The 16399-nt window shown below is 43.9% G+C and overlaps 1 long non-coding RNA gene across 2 annotated transcripts; it reads left to right on the top strand.

Moving 5' to 3' along the window:
- Positions 1 to 1756: 1756 nt before the first annotated feature.
- Positions 1757 to 7598, top strand: LOC133225631 (uncharacterized). Of its 2 annotated transcripts, none has more exons than XR_009729218.1 (3): positions 1757 to 2096; positions 4507 to 4675; positions 7317 to 7598. It is a non-coding gene; the product is annotated as an uncharacterized LOC133225631 (long non-coding RNA). The 2 variants fall into 2 exon arrangements; XR_009729219.1 differs by lacking the exon at positions 7317 to 7598 and adding an exon at positions 6481 to 6999.
- Positions 7599 to 16399: the final 8801 nt, after the last annotated feature.

The raw sequence follows: 16399 nt of genomic DNA, 5'->3' as shown, positions 1-16399 counted from the left end.
GGATATGAGCAAAGTCAGTAAATCTGGAAAGCAGCCATTTGTCAACTCTTACAACTTGCAGTAAAGACATCCAGTAATAACACAAAAAGGTGCTGTGATGCTTTTAAAGGCAGTGTACAGTAACACGAGACTGTGTCAGTAGGTAGTGTTACAACCCCAGCACCCACATGGGCCACATGCTCTCTTTCTCACAGCATCTAGAGATAAGGAATTTATTTCTCAAATTACACTACTGAATGAAGTGATTTTGAGCTAAATTCACCAGTTCACCTCTTAGCAGGCTCCCAGCTCTGTCAGAGGTGGTTTTGTTCAAGCACCAGAACCAAGGCAAGGTTTCTATCAGCTCTGAGAACACATCCAGACCCCACATTCCTGCTGCTTTTACATTGGGATTTTTTTTTCCAGTTTGTTCCCCTATCCTCATAATTCTTCTTTAAAGCCTTCTAAAAGGGTCTTTTTATTTCTTTACAAATCATTTGTTTAAAATTCTAATGCATGGGGTATGTTTTCTGAGTCACTTATCCTCAAATTCTGTGTGTACAGAGCAAGTGTAGGACTTGGACATGTGCTTGTGCAGGAAGGAGATGTGTGCATGAAGATCCAGGCACAGGAGTCTCCAAACTGGTATTTCACATACCATTGTCCACATGAAATGGACAAGTTTCATCATAATCTGCATTTTTATTTATTCCAAAATCACTGTCTTTTAAAATACTTGACTATTTTAAACTCTAACTTGCTATAATATTTTATCTCATTTAGACTGATGTAAACCCCAATAATTTCACTGAATGAGACAATGATGCCTATCTGGAATAGGTCACTACTGTCTCTGACAAGCCTACTCAGCTGTAAAGGTGAATAATGGTTTAATTCTGTCATGAGATGACAGTTCCTCTATTTGTTTCCCTTGCTTTGAAGAGCAGGGGTGAATCTGGGGCTTTGTTCTGACAGCAAAGGCCTAACAGTGCTAAGGACATTTGCAAACAACCCCTAATTTCCAGCCTACAAAACCTGAGCTATTCCCATCCTAAACTTCTCCTCGTCACATTCTGCCAATCATGACAAATTCTGTGAAATCTGTGGTGAATTTGTGATGTGGAGAAAAGTCCACTAGGGACTAATTTGACACCATCAGATGCAATCTTCCTTTATTACCCTAAGGCAAGATTTAAACTAGTTTCCAGGGGTGAGAGGTTACTCTATTAACCCAGGGTGCTTGCCCCAGCAGGCTGCCACCTAGACAGTCTGGAGCATCGTTAAGTGGATGTAATTCTCCTGCTTCCTCAGTCTTTTCTGGGGTTTTCATTTTAGGGTGGCATTTTAATTCTTAGTCTTCGGGTAGACACCTCTTTTCATAGTAAGACCAATCTCTACCAAAGCCTTTTCTGCAGCATTTTTTTTTGCAGGAGAAAACAAAGACTTAGGCTCGGTTGTTCTAATAGGTCCAGCTAACACTCAAGAAGGGAATGGAGGCTAAGGAGGGCAGGGACCCCAGGTGAAGTTCAGATTATGCGGGAAAGCAGACATGAATGGGGATATGTGGAGCACAGGATCAGCTCAGGTTCTTTGGGGCATTGCCAGCCATCCCAAACAGAAGACACCTCTCCACTCACCTGCCCCATGAGTACATAGGCACCTGGGAGGAGACAAGAGCTTTTGCACTTGGCCAGGCTTTGGCTGAGCATCTGCCTTTGTGTGACCTTGTGCCTGAGGCACCACATCACCTGGATCAGCCAGAGGCTCTTCAAGCAGGCTCCTCACAGCACCAGCCCAGGGCCCAGCAAGGCTTCCTGACTTGGAGTTCATCATCAACCAAAGCAGTTAGTTTGCTTCTGGATCCCAGGAGGTGCTGGGAGTGGTACAGCTCTAGTCTCATGAGATGATCACTGAGTTGCAAACTTTAAGCATAGTGCTTGATCATGTTTTTCTTTGACCATGGCATGGTTACCCTACTGTCCATGTAAACTGCACCCCACTAAGAAACAGCTGTGCAGATGCTAATGCTCACCAACACTAGGTGAGATTGCAGAATCATGTATAATACCTGTCTAATTCTCATTCAGGACCCAGTTCCACCAAAGTCAATGCCATAAGTAAGAATGGCATTTGCAAAAGAGCTCAGATAGCATATGGTTTGGGGTTGTTTTTTTCTTCCTTTCTGTCTCTCCAGGATATTTTTCCTTCTTCCTTCAACTTCAAAAAAGCTGAGTTTAGTTTAGCTCCCTATCCTTGTGTTTCTCCTTTTCACACAGGCACTGACTGCCAGGGGACATGTTGTTTACGTGAGATTTTGCAAAAGACAGAAAGAGAGCTCCTCGGTGTTTTCTGTGATGAGTCAGAAAAGCAAGGACAAAAAACCGAGAACTTTCCTGTAAGCCTGGGCATGAAACAGGCTCTTGTTAGGGCTGTGTGTGGAAGTGGTTTAGCTGAACCAGGGACTTCTGGTGCAGCAGAGGCAAAGCCACCCTGAATTTGCAAATATTACAGTGTTTGTCTTTGGCAGTAATTTGGAAAAGGCATTGCAGAGGCAGGGAAGAAGAAACCCCAGGAGAGCAGATGCAATATAATATGTCCCAGTGCAATATTCTGTATAATTTTAGTAGTGGCATAAATCCTGAATGGTGCGGTAGTTCTGCCTCTTTTAAAATGTTTTTTTTTATTTGAAAAATTAACTGTTAAGTGAATTAAAGTTGGGTAGTTTTAAGAAATTAAATAAAAATATTTATATAGGGGCTTGGATGTGTTTGTCTTCACCTCTAACCAAACTAGGTGAAGCCAAAATATTGGGGACTGATGATTATTGCAAAATAATCCAGATAAAGACTGATACCCTTAAATGGGTTTATATATATGTGGACATTGTCCTGAGGCAGACAACTTGGAAGACTGCATGCTGGATCACTTGAGAATATAAATCTGGGCCACGGTACTTCTGATAAAAGCACTGCACTTCTATTGTTAACGAGAATTTAGTGGGGCTAATGTTGCTTACTGTCCTTCAGGAGCTACCCAAAATCCCTTACTTTTGCCACATGACTTCTGCCTTTTTCACCCTCCAAGACCCTGTGGGAGGCAAGCCCCATTGCCATTTAAGAGTGTTTGCAACACACTCCTTCAGGAAGAAGAAGACAGGCTTGGAGACATCTGCTTTCAAGATCAACAATTACTTTGGGAGAAAAAGGAAAAAAAAAAAACAAACAGGAAAAGCCATTTAAACTGAATTACTGGCACTGTTATTTTCACCTCTCCAAAACCTAGCCATGACTTACAGAGCATCCTGAGTTAAGAGTCATAATTCCGGCTGAATTTAATGGGAGTATTTACACAAGAATTATGTTGCAATAGCTAATAGGCTTGGTTGTGGGCAAGTCTGTTTTCCTGTGTCTGTACTGATTTTGGTCCAAAGAACTTTCCCACTTCTGGAGTTCCAGCAATAGGTAGGAAAAATTCTAATGCTGTTGTGACCGATCACTGTTAATTCAAAAATAGTATCATCTAATAGACAGGCTGCAGTGTTTGCAATCCATGCTGGTGGTTGCTCCTGGCTTGTCCAGACCAGATCCCATCATCAGTACCACAAGAAAAGTTCTGCTGGTGGGAAACTTGTAAGGAAAATATGATTTTCATGATGCCCTCTCATCTCTGCTTTCCTCGTGGACATAATAATAGTAACAATATTTCACAAGGTTACTATGAAGACTATTGAGTAAATGCTTATAAAGCACTTTGAAGATGAAAAGTGTGAAATATTCTACTTAGTTATAAAAGCATAAAGAGGCAAAGGAAGCAGTCAACCATCTAACTTACATAAAATTTCCTTTTATAACGTTCTAGTGATGCTGTTCGTTGAATGTGACAGAGGGCAGTCAATCTCTGTCCAAAAACAATGACACCAGGAGATGCACTTCCTCTTCATGAACTTTGGAAAACCTGATCTGTCTCACTCAATAATGAAAAGAAAAATAAGGAAAGAGAGAAAGAAAGAGAGAGACAGAGAAGGAAAATATGTTCTTTGATCCAATGTGAGATGCAGGGCCATGTTTCATATTAACCCCTGCTTCCTCTTCATCCAGCTGATTTCTTTGAAAAACACAGCCATAGTTCATCCACTGGTCCTATGGCCTGTGCTGTTCCTCAGGGAGGCTCAATGTTATGGTTAGAAAGAGCTAAAGGAAAAATATTGCTGAGGAATTTAACTAGATTTTTCAATCTAGCAGCTTTAGTATTGAAGCTAGTTTCTTATGGAGGTAGTGGGGGGTTTTATTGATATTATCAGGAAAGTTTGGAGTATTTCCAGCCAGGACAGGACAGAAACTATTGGATTGCATTGGGTTGGGTTCACTTGGGTAGGGTAGGGTACCTTTTTAGGATACGGAGAGCTTGAAATCAAACCCCTGTCCCTCCTGGTTCCAAACAAGAATATCAAGGTAGCTCTCCCCTGCCATAACAAGTGATTTTTGATCCACTACTGCCTTTTTCCCAAATCAACTTGGACTTTTCCAGCATGGAGATTGTCACAGAGGAAGGGAGATCCTCCACCCTGCAGTGACAAGGATCCTCAGATGAATTGCAGAGACCTAGTCGTCCATTCCTAGTCCCGGTCAGACAGCCAGGGAGAACAATCTAAGCAACACGCTAGCCTGGAGCTCAAAAGCTGGGAAGAACATTGATGGTAAGCTGCAGATGATGGGCTAGAAAAGCCTGTGTCCACATGACAAACACTGCCAGGTAAGAGCTCCTATTCAATTTCTTGCTGAAGTGTCCCTAGCAAATACAATGTCAAAGAGGAGCATGAGCGCGTTTTTCCTACAGCACAGACAAGAAACCTCAACACCCAAGGAGACACAGGCATAAGAGGGGAAGAGAGCAGTGCTTTCCAGGGGTTTCTTCAAAATACCTCAGGCCTGTGTGAAACAAAACCAACAAGAAAGATTTTTGAAATCAGAAATATCAATGAAGTAGGATTTAATTTCTTGTATTCTACCAAGTGCCTGACCTCCCCTCTATGTCGGTTGTTGTTTGGGTTTTTTTTGTCTATAAGTAACAGTGCAGAAGGGAAGTTAAATCATCTGACTTCAGAAACCTATGTATTTTAGGACACATTTCAACTCAGTTCCTTTAGACATAGACATCTATCACAAGACAAAGAAATCAGTGTCTTTCCACCAACTACAAAAACAGTCTAGATGATAAGTTCATACGCAAATACATGGTCATAGAATCATACAATCATAGAATAGTTAGGGTTGGAAAGGACCTTAATATCATCTAGTTCCAACCACCACATCCTTCCCATTTCCCTCATGAACAAATAAGTATCCCTTCCCGGCACAAGGCTGAGCACAAGGAGGCTTTGCCTGCAGAATCACACCTAGTTGTGTTCATTTATGAACGAAACCATGTTGAAATTCAACTGCTAGCTGTGGCCTCCCACCCGTTATCTCTGCTAGGTGTTTAGATCTCGGAGAATTTGTGGAGTTTCTGGATTTCCAGATACCATATAGTCTTTTCTATGAGGCAATGGGCATAATTCCTTCAGTGATTGTAGAGGAATCTGTAGAAGGGAACCTCATGAGCATTACTTGCTCTCTCCTATAAGGGAAGAAATTGAATTCATAGTTTTCTGACAAAGGCTTGTTCTCTGTGGTTGTCAGAAAGCCAGGAGACATTTAGCAGCTGTAACAGTGGAAGCTAAATAAAAGCAGAAAATTTCCAGCCTGCTGTTACACTGGATATGTAGCAAAGTGAGGTTAAAGAGAGGTGACTCTGCTCCAGGAGAGACTGTCACCCGGTATAACTCTTGAAGTGGCACAGCCCTCCCTGCCTCCCACCTTGGTACAGGTTTAATTCTTAAAACAGTTCAGCGACCACTGCAAAGCAAAGGTAGTTGTGCATTCAAACCACAAATCAATGCTAAAAGTGGAGTTGGATTTTTAAAATAGAATATGTCCACAGCCTTCATTCAAGATAGTAAGGTGTAATTGAAGATTCAGTTACATTTCTAACATGAAGTTATCGTGTAACAGACTTAGTGTGTCACCAGATACTGAAGTCATATTAAGCGCTGAGAAAACAATCTTCCGTACAAGCAATACCTCCATTTCTGTGGGATGAGAAACTCTTTCACTTTCTTTTCTGCTTTTGTTTCCTAGGGCTGTCTTTCCTTCAAAGCTAAAACTGGTATTTGCTGGTTTCGATGGCTATTTATTGCTGTGACAGTGACACATTACTCCAAGTAATGCCTCCTAAGTACTATTAGCATGTATCTGATCTTAAAATGAACAAACACATTCAAACAAAAATGCTTTATTACTAGACAGGCAAAAAATAAGTAAACAGAAAAAAAAAACAGAGCTTTCAAAACGAAGGAACTGCAGTTGAAATACTTCAAAGATAAATAAACTTTTAGATTTGACTCCCTCTAGAGTATTTTTAAGGAAAAGCTTGATACAGGAGATTCCTCTTCTTTTGTTACAGAAACTCTCTCACCGCAGTCCCACCAAAATGTACTTCTCTCCAAATGCAAGAACCTTTCTGTGCCCAGCAGTGTCTCTTCAGCAGAGCACTCTGCCTGAAGTCAGTCAGAGCCAGGCCCCTGCAGGGCTCAGACCAGAGTGTCTCAGTGCCTCACTGAGACCAGAAGACAAAGGAAGATATTTTTTAATAAGCAAAGAAAGAGCCATACCAGTGCAAGCCTACATTTTCCAGAAAGGGGACCAAATATTGCCTGTCTTCATCAGCTAAAGGCAGTAGGAGGGCTTTCATTTGGTCTGTACTGATGAGTCAAGACAGAGTGGAACCACGTTGGTAGGGACCTCTTCTAGTACAGGACCTTCATTCACTTTGACCCTTGGGGATTCAAACCAAATCAACACAGTGTTGCAACATCTTCAGGTACCAAATACCTATTTTTTCTAAAAGGAAGATCAGTTCCCTATTTCAAAATGAGCAGACTGCCAACGTAGTTACCAAGGTCTTCACAACCCTTTCAATTAAACTCCCTCAGTCCTGTTGTGCACAATGCAACATCAATGTTCAGCCATGCTCTGTACCATTAATGCTCTCACTACTGCTCAGTCGGAGGGAGCCACAGAGCATTACAAGGGAGATACTGAACAGAAGGAAATGTTGCAAGAAAAAAGCAACTTAAATTTCAAGAAAGAGTCCACTGGAGTCAATGCAGTCTTTGAAAGCATTTGTAACTATGTTCATAATGAAAAACAAAAAGAACATCAGATACATTCCATACGTTTCATACATAATAATGAATAGGGAATAAAGGACATGAACAATTTTTCTTCTCTCTTTGCCAGGCAGTAAGATGGAAAGATTCTTGAAGGAAAAAAAAAAAAGTGTAAATATATTGTAGCTGCCTGGATCTGAAAAGAGGGAAATTGGATTTCTTTGTACCTAGCTGCATCACTTCCCATGATGTAATGAATTATCACTTATTAGTTTTCTAAAGCCACAAAAGAAAGGGGAAAAAAACAAACCATAATATCTTCTTAGCTGCAGAAATGTATAGATAAGTTAAATCTGACTACAACACATGTACTGCACTGCAGTCCCTCCAAGAATAAATTTGGATCACTGTGCCATAGACTTGAAAGGGTCAACATGACATATTGCATCATATCCCCCTACACACACACACACACTCACACACACACAAAAAGAATTTACTAACAAACATCACTTCCAAAAGTTATCTTTTATTCCCCTTTCACATTATAGTTTCTTATGAAATATTTTAGTGGATGGCTTTGGTGCTTTGCCACATTTCTCTCAATTTATTTGTAAATGCTTGGTTGGAAAGAAAGTAAATACTAGAGGACATGCATTTTATAAACCTTTGCTATTTTCATATAATACTTGCACTGGAATTGGTTTTGCTTAAAAAAATAATAATACCCCAGAGTACTGTGCAGAATAACACAAGTCTCCCATGCTTGTTAAAGGGCACAAATGAAAAAAAATTAAAGAGCAAAAACCAAATTATTTGTGTCTTATCTGAGAACACAGAAATTATGTCTTCTATGAGGATTAAAACAAACAAACAAAAAAAAAAAGCCTGCCAGGTAGACTCCATCCTGCAGAGCACATAGCTGGTAACAGCCTTCAGGGCAATCACTGCTGTTTGGTTATAACTCGAATTGAGTGACATGCCACCAGAAAGGCATCAGAAAAGATGAGTGTGTGATATCCCCCTCTTAATAATGGGTTAAACAAATGTTTCACACCTTAAAGCTCTTGATGCATTTGGAAAAGCACAACTGGTTTCTCACAGGCAAAAAAGCACTGGCTAACGTGCATGCTGCTTCAGCTGCACCCTTCCCACCTCACACACCCAGAGACTTGCTGCTTGTTTATTTAAATGACACTGTTGTTTGAAATGATGGAGGCTTCTTATCCTCTTGAGTCATGCATTCTCTGCCTGGGATCCTCTGTTTAGGCACTTTTAGCACCTCATTAATTACTAACTGCAACAAAGTCATGCTGTTTTGCAACTCTATTGCCTTTGTTAAGAAATCTCAATCCTGTGTTAGAATGTGAAAGGGGACTGTTATCTACCATATGCCCCGCTTGACTCCATATTACAAAATTAGCTTTCTAGTTCCTGAAATACATATACATGTGCTGTTTACATCCATACCCCATGGTTCGACAGCCTGGCTTCCGTTAAATATCCTGCCAGTAACAATCGTAGAAGCTACTGTGGCAGATAAAACACACTCAACTCCACGCGTTATAAATAAAGGTTTTACCCAGGAAGATACTATTTCGTAACAATAATCATTAAGTCTTGCTACAAAATGCTCTTCAGGATGACTTTTTATGAGTCTGTGGGAACTAAAACCCTCTTAAACAGCTAACTATTAAAGGTAAGTAACTAACAGATTAAGCAGTTGGAAATTTTATTACCCTTTTAGATAAGAGGTTGGTGAGACAGTATCATGTAAAGAACAGTAAAACTTCCCTGCAGTGTCCTGAGTGTTATTACTGTATGCAACTCTGAAGGTACATTAAGGCAGGTTGGTATGAGAAGTTTGATCCAAACAAGATCTTTGATGGCTGTGCAGACAGCTGTGATCATCTTCAGCAGCAGCTTAGCCTGGAAGCACTTAATTTAATTCACAATGTCCTTCCTTGGCTGGGGTGAATGCTCCTGGGAGTTCAGCCCCTGCAGAGACCCAGAGCCAGCCCAGGCGGGACTCCTGTGTGAGCAGTTTGTGGGCCAAAGCTCAACATAGCAGAGCTAAATTCCCTGAGGAGCTAGACACAGCCACCAGCAGGGCCAGGTCCCTCTGAGAACGAAAAGAGCAATAATTTCTTTATAAAACGCAGGTAGAAAAAATGAAATTGTAATGATAATGCCTGTGCTTACTGGTTATGATATATTGCGCCAGGACATATCAGTTTCTGCTTATAAATTTCTGTTTAATGCGAAATGGGCAAGCAATCTTTAAGAAAAAAACAAAACAAAACCAACAAAAACAAACAAACAAACACACAAAAAACAAAACCAAACACACACACAAAAAAGGGGAAAAAAAGCAAATAAACAAAAAACTTCCCTTCATGTGCCTTAAAATCAGTTCCTTTTTATGATCTGACACCAAGAATCTGGCCTCCTTTGCTATGTGGTGGTACAAATGCAGCAAGCAGCCCATGGAGTAAACTCAGCTGAAGAACCCCATAACTGGGAGTAAAAAAAAAAAAAAAAAAGAAAAAGAAAAAAAAAAAAAAGAGAGAAAGTGGCTCTATTCATTGAAAGAAAGGATTTTAATTTCTCCCCTGATGGAGAAGACTGGCTGGACCAAACACAGACGGTGCGCAAAAAACAGCTGTGCCGGGTGCTTCCTTGTTGCAGCTCCTGTTAGCTCTGAATTCAGAAGGAATGTTGGTTCTGATAGCAGTTTGGAGGGGTCCTATTCCCAATGTTTCAGGACTTTAGACACCTAACTGTTGGATGTCATTTGCAAAGTTCACGTGCCTACAAGGTAAGTTTTGTTACTCCTAAGTCGAAGACACCTCCTTATTTCATTAGATCTTGGCTTTCAAGTTGAAGCTACCTGATGCCTGTTTTCTAACTTGTTTTGTGCAGTAGATGTTGATATCGTCTTAGCAGAAGCTTGACATCACTAAATCATTGTCATCCACTACCAGCCATCTGCCTCATATGAAAAGAACCAAGTCCAGAACTAAAACACAGTGTGGTTCTTTCAAGTCATCAGAAACGTGGTGGAAGGTACAGAAAAATGGTAAAACTCTGCCTAAGGGAAACAGCTCTCTTCAGACAAGTGCAAGGACTTTTTTCAGCATTATCTGCCTAATACAATCATGTTACTGAAGTATCTCACAGAATAACTATGACACGTTTACCAATGTTTAGTGAAGGACCACCTCTTGTAATATTTCAAATAGCATAATAGTTGTCTTCACCTGTTAAAATTCTAAGTGCCACAAAGTAAGGCCAGTGGAACAATTTTTCTTCCTGTTCCAACCCTGATGCGCTTGCTTAGGAGGAGCAGTGCTGCTGTTTCACTATATCTATTACCCTGGGACCCAAGACACATTATGTGTGTCTCAGTCAGGTTTCTGTTGCCCTTCTCTGCTAGCACAGGGCAGGGTACCCCATGTGTCTCATGTGATAGTGACAGTGGATGCTCAGTCCCTCTTCTACAGCTACTACCTCTTATGCCTTCAGGTCACCAGAGCTGAACTGCTTTAGGATTTCCTAGCAATAGGATGGGGTTGCTGAGGATAGCTGGAACTAAACATCGACTCCACCAATGTGCACCACCATCCTTCTTCATGCCCTCTTGTTCTTCTATATGCACACTATGCCCATCACTTGTACTGGGGTGTGAGCACACACATTAAGAAACAGGCTTCTTCTTTACTCCCTGCCTTTCCAAAGGACCTTACCTCTGTGATTTTACTTTCAGTAGTAAGATTACTTCACTGACCCTTTTGAGACTCTCCCTGCTCTTACTGTTTTAAATGTCAAGCTTTTAATTCACACTTCCTCATGGTGAGCCAGTTCAGGGAACTGAATCTCCTGGAAAGAAACCTTTTTTTTTTTTTTTTTTTCAGGATTTCATTTTTAAGTCTGATATATCCCTAATCCAGTGTATGACTGCTAGGGCTTGGATCAGCACAGTGCAGGAAGTGGGAATGAGCAAGCTGCTGGAGCAAGTGTGGGATCTACTTAGGCTGACACCAAAGAAATTCATTGGGAACACTGCCAAAGTGAGAAAACAGCTCTTAACTTAGTGTTGTGAATCGCCCTCCCAAATATTCAAATCATAGAGAAGTCAATGCCTGGACAAACGGATGTGTCAGTATCCTGTGAAAGCTTTGCTGTTGGTTACTCACATCTTCCAGCTTTACACAGCTCAAGTTCCACCTTACGGGCTGTCACCACAGGAGAGGTATGCTTAGGCAAACTGATGTGCGAATTTAAACCAGTGCAGTTATTCTGGTATTGCCTCCTGGGTGGTAAAAGTTAGTTTAGACCAAAGGCATTTTTTTCCCAACTTAGCATACATTACAAAAACATTTATTTTAATCACTTCTGTTCTATGTTAAGTATTTACACCCAAAATACACAGATACTTCCATGGCAATGCTGAGATTTTTTTTTTCCAGTACAGTTGCTCTAGGCACAGATTTTGCAAACACAGAACAAAAAAAAAAGTTGGTCTGCATCCCAAAAGTTTTACAATGTGAATGCAAGTCCAAGAGAAGACCAACTGATAGATGAATACAGGGAAACAATGACTTAGCATGGTTTGATCATCCTTGTAGTAAGTGCTAAAACTTCCTATGTGCCAATAATGTTCTCCTTTTGAGGCCTTCCTGTTGGACTGTCTTAACTGAGCTGCATCTGGAAGGTTTGCGCTGCAGAATTTGCCCATGTGTTTTCCCCACAAATATGTTTTGGTCTGTTTTTTTTTTCCCTATGCACAATAAAACAATAATTCAGCTTTCTTCCAGTGTGATCTAGAAGACCAGATCCAAACCTCTCTCAGACTGATGAAGGGTCAAGCTGACAGCAGCAGGCTTTGGACCTAGCCCAGGCTGAGGAATAGTCCAGACTGAGATGTTAATTCAGGGACTGATCCTGCAGACTTTGGTTACACTGGGATTTTATTACAGTGATGGAATTGCACAAGTCGGAGATGGGAAAAAACCAATTAGGTCATCTAGTCTATTTTATGCCAGTACAGGATTGTTCTCTGCTGCGCATTTTGTTAATGTTCTGCCATTCTATCTTTTAAATATCTGAAGCATAAAGAGATAATTAAAGATATTGGGACTGGATCTTTAGGAATGAGTTTATTTTTTAAACAGTACGCATGTTCTCATAGGTTCAAATTACTGTGAGTAAAGCATTTCTCATCACTCCTTTTGGTTGATTTAGACTATGCAATTACACTCTCCTGTTTGTGATATTAACAACTTCTGAGAATGCTCATGATGTTATAGAATATCAACCTCCTAAATTGAAAATGGTTAAAGAACAAATGGGGTTTGTTATGAAACACAGAGAAATGCAGCAACTCTCAGATTGGGAAATAGAGAAAAAAGTAGTAATACTGACACACACACATACCTACAGATATATATATCTCTGTGTGTTTTGAGTAATTTCTTACACATTTGCTACTCTGTGCATGCCTTGCCCACCCTGTGCTTGCCTCTAAGTTTGTACAGGGAAAGAAAAATCTGGGGCAAAGACTGTCGTGATTTGGGGTCCTGTGCAGTGCCAAGAATATTGCTGGTGCTTAGCAAATAGTGGATGTGTCACATTGTGCAACTTTTACTCAGCATGCCTGTTACAGTCCTCTAACCCTTCTCCCTTCAGACGAGATGACTGACCCAGGTCTGTGGGGATGCTACTGCAGATACCTCCATGGTGGTGAAATCTGACATATGCCATCTACACCCTGAGTAGACACTGAAAAATACGGATATCGTATTGGATATAGTATGCTTCATTTTCAAGTTATGTATCAGAAGTAATCCAAGGCCTTCATTTCTTTACTGTGTTTCTGAAGTTGAAAAGACAAATTAGTGACTCTTTTGTTCACTTATACAAACTATTTCCAGTCTAGAGAAGAATGACAAAAGGTTGGTATTCAGCTGTCCTGTTCACATGGCTAACTTTTATGACTAGAGTGTCATTTTAGACAAGCACAATATCAGCTATTAATTTAACATTGTCTTATTTTTGAGTATAATCTAAGCATCTTCAGGCCACCTTCTTTCCCCCCCCAATTTATTAGCTGTTTGGAAAACTGGAATTAACATTTTCTAGCTATGGAAAGTTGCACAGAGAAACCTCTGGGCAGGAACTGCAATAGTGAAACCACCACACACTATTCCTCTTGGATTAAAGATTATTTTTGAAAAAGCCAACAACAACGCAACAATACCTAGCTGATTTTAGTGTCTCCTGCTGCTAGTTTTAATGCAGCTCAGTAAAACAGAGGGCTCAGAAATCTTTGACTTTCTGGCAACAACACAGACCATCAGCCATTCTCTACCTCCCCACCCTCTTTAATAAACCCCAATACAGAGAGGTGCTCAAAACCGCCCTGGGAGCTGTTTCTGATTCATCCATTTTTAGCTGCAGGGAAATACTACATCCAGCTCCCTCCATCACATGCACTGCTGCTGGCTCCTGGCATCCCAGGGCCTGGCAAGAGGAGGCTTCTTCATAAGCCTGACGATCCCGGCGATACTGGCAGCCTTCCGGCCACAGGCCCCTGCACAGCTGCATGGCCCTGTGCAGCCAGCCCAGGCCACTGGCTCTGCCTCCCGAGGGCTGATGTCAGCCTGAACTTTGCCACCGATATCTCATCAGGATGAGCGACATAAACAGAGAATTGCACTCCAGAGTTCTGCTCTGGAACAAGCTCCTTCCACACATTTCGTCAATATAAATCTTCTTTTTTATTGCAGAATGGCAGTAACTGTTTGTGGGTTTGGTTTTTTGTTGGGTGTTTTTTTCTCCCTTTTAACAGAGCTGGTTTGAGGGGTTAACCTGGCTCTCTTGTGTCCTCTCGCCCTGCCTCTTTTCAGATCCCATCTCAAGTCAAGGCACAGCTCTTGTTTTCTCCCTGGTCCATGCCTCTGCCCCTCTTTCACAGCAAGTAAGACACCTCTCCCCCCACCACTGGTCACTCATGCATTGGCCCTCAGTTGGCACACACTCTATGAATCTGTCTTGCCAGGGATCTTGGGTGAAGCCCCATGGTGCCCAGGACTGTCTCCCAGTACGTCTGCCCCATATACCCTGCCATAGCAAGAACACATGGAAGAGAAGAGGCTGGAGAGGCAGTGAGTTTCTCAGCCATGCTTTGTCAGGGCAAGGAGACGGAGTGCATTCCCCATTTGTTTAATGTTTTCCTTATGTTTCTCGCGTAACGTTTATTTTTTGACATGCTTTCTCTGCCCACTGGTGCTAATGCTGCTAGAGCGAGCTGGCTGGCTGGCTGGCTGCAGGTTGGCTCACATGTGTGTCCCATCCTTTCTCCGAAGCCTTGTTTATTTACACCACTTTCCTGGCTTGCTCAGAAATCTCCACACAGGAGAAGTCTCAAACTCCAACAAAACAAAACAGAGGCAATTGCGCTTTCTTCATGTCAGCATAGCCCCTTGGCTTGTCTGCAGAATTACTTTTATTTTATGCCTCCCTGGCAATTCCACCCCATCCGTCTCAAGTATCCTGGATTAGAAAGACTTTCCCCAGAGTCCTTTTCAAAGGGAGCCTCCCACAGACCTTTAAATCCCCCACATTTTATGGTACAGATATTTAACAGCTCTGAGAGAGGCAGCGGAGGAAGAGACTGAGGAAAACAGTTACAAATAAGAGTGGCTGCTCCCCACACCACTGAGGCTCCTGACGCGATCAGCACCGTTTTATCCAGCTTGCTCTCTCATCCCAGTGGTAGACACCGAGATAAGAAGTGAAGCAAGAAAGAATCCAGTGAAGTCGCCGGTTTCCCCTTGATCCCCTTCTCTAGTCCTCTCCTTCCCTCCGGAGCAGCAACCCTTGCCGGAGAAAGGGCAGCCCTTGCCGTGCCCCGCCTTAGGTGCGCCTGAGCTGCGTTTTTGCTGCCGGGGCTCCGGTGAGGGTCCCGCTGCCGGCGGGGAGGAGGCCGCGGGCACCCCGGGAAATGCGGCCTCGGCTCAGGTCGGCCCAATCCCTCGCCTCCCCTCCCGCCAGACAGCCTTGGAGACATCCCGGGCCCCGGCAGGACACGAGGCTTTGCTCTGCTCCGAACCCGCCAGAGAAGCCACCCCGGAAAATCCCTGCCCCGGGGCGGAAAGGCAATAACGGAGAAAATCCCGAGGAGAGGGAGAGGCTGAACACCCATCGTCCTCCTCACATACATCTCCTTATCTCCATTTTGAGCAAAGATGTGAGGGGCAGACTCAGGCTAAAGGGTGTGCGTATGTCTGCTGCGCTGTGTCCCCTCTCCCAGCACACTGCCCTGTCCCCCCAGGCAAGTGTGTGTGGGGGGGTGGTGCTCCTCCTTACGGACGGGCCGAGGCGAGGAGGGCAGCGGCGGAGGGGAGTGGAGACCTCCAGGCGGGGGCTGCAGGGGAGGCTGCAGAGCCTCGCCGCCCGCCCCGGCCCCGGTCCCAGTCCCGCCCCGCCCTCCGCGGGGGCAGCGCAGCCGCTGTCCCGGCCGCTGGAGGATGCTCGGGCGCCGATGCCCCGAGAGGTCTCTTCCCAGATCGGGGAGCCTCCCTCCCCTCGTGCCGGGGAGCTGGGGCTCGCCCCGTCCCGCCCCGCCCCGCCCCGGGGCCTCTCCCCCGGGGCCCCGCTCCGAAGCAGCTCCCGCATGAAGCCCAGGGGCTCCTAGTCGGCGGGCGGGAGAGCCGGGGGGGGGGGGGGGCCCGGCCCACCTGCGCCCGGCGGCTGGCGGTGCCCGCGGCGCAGACCGCGGCTGCTCCGGAGCTGCGGCGGCCGGCCTGGGTCCTCCTACTGCCCCCCCGCCGCTCCCGCCCTCGCACACTCCTCTCCCACCGCCATCCATCCTGTCGGCACCTCGCCCGCCCGGCGCACACACGGGCGCGCACAGCCGCACGCACCCCGGCACCCCCACAACATGCTGCCGGCCGCCCGCCCGGCATGGACCCCGGCGGAGGCTGCTCGGCTCCTCTTTGCTGCTGACTGCCCTCTGAGGTTTGCGGCAGGTAGCGGGGCAGGCGGTTGGAAAGTGCAATAGGAAAAGCGGAGGGGAAGGAAAAAAAAAAAAAAGAAGAAATAAAAAGGGAAAAAAAAAAAGGCAAAAGCCATCAAGCCGGCCAAGCCCCGCTGTGGATCTCAGTGCAGGTATTTCTGCTGCTGTGTTCATCCCTCGCCGCCCACCACCCC

The sequence above is a fragment of the Neopsephotus bourkii genome, unplaced genomic scaffold (assembly GCF_033783945.1).
Source record: "Neopsephotus bourkii isolate Nb327-2 ecotype Australia unplaced genomic scaffold, CSIRO-AGI_Nbou_v1 NB_1765, whole genome shotgun sequence".
Classification (NCBI taxonomy): domain Eukaryota; kingdom Metazoa; phylum Chordata; class Aves; order Psittaciformes; family Psittacidae; genus Neopsephotus; species Neopsephotus bourkii.
Note: the sequence above shows the minus strand (reverse complement) of the source record. Positions and strands in the feature narration are given on the sequence as shown.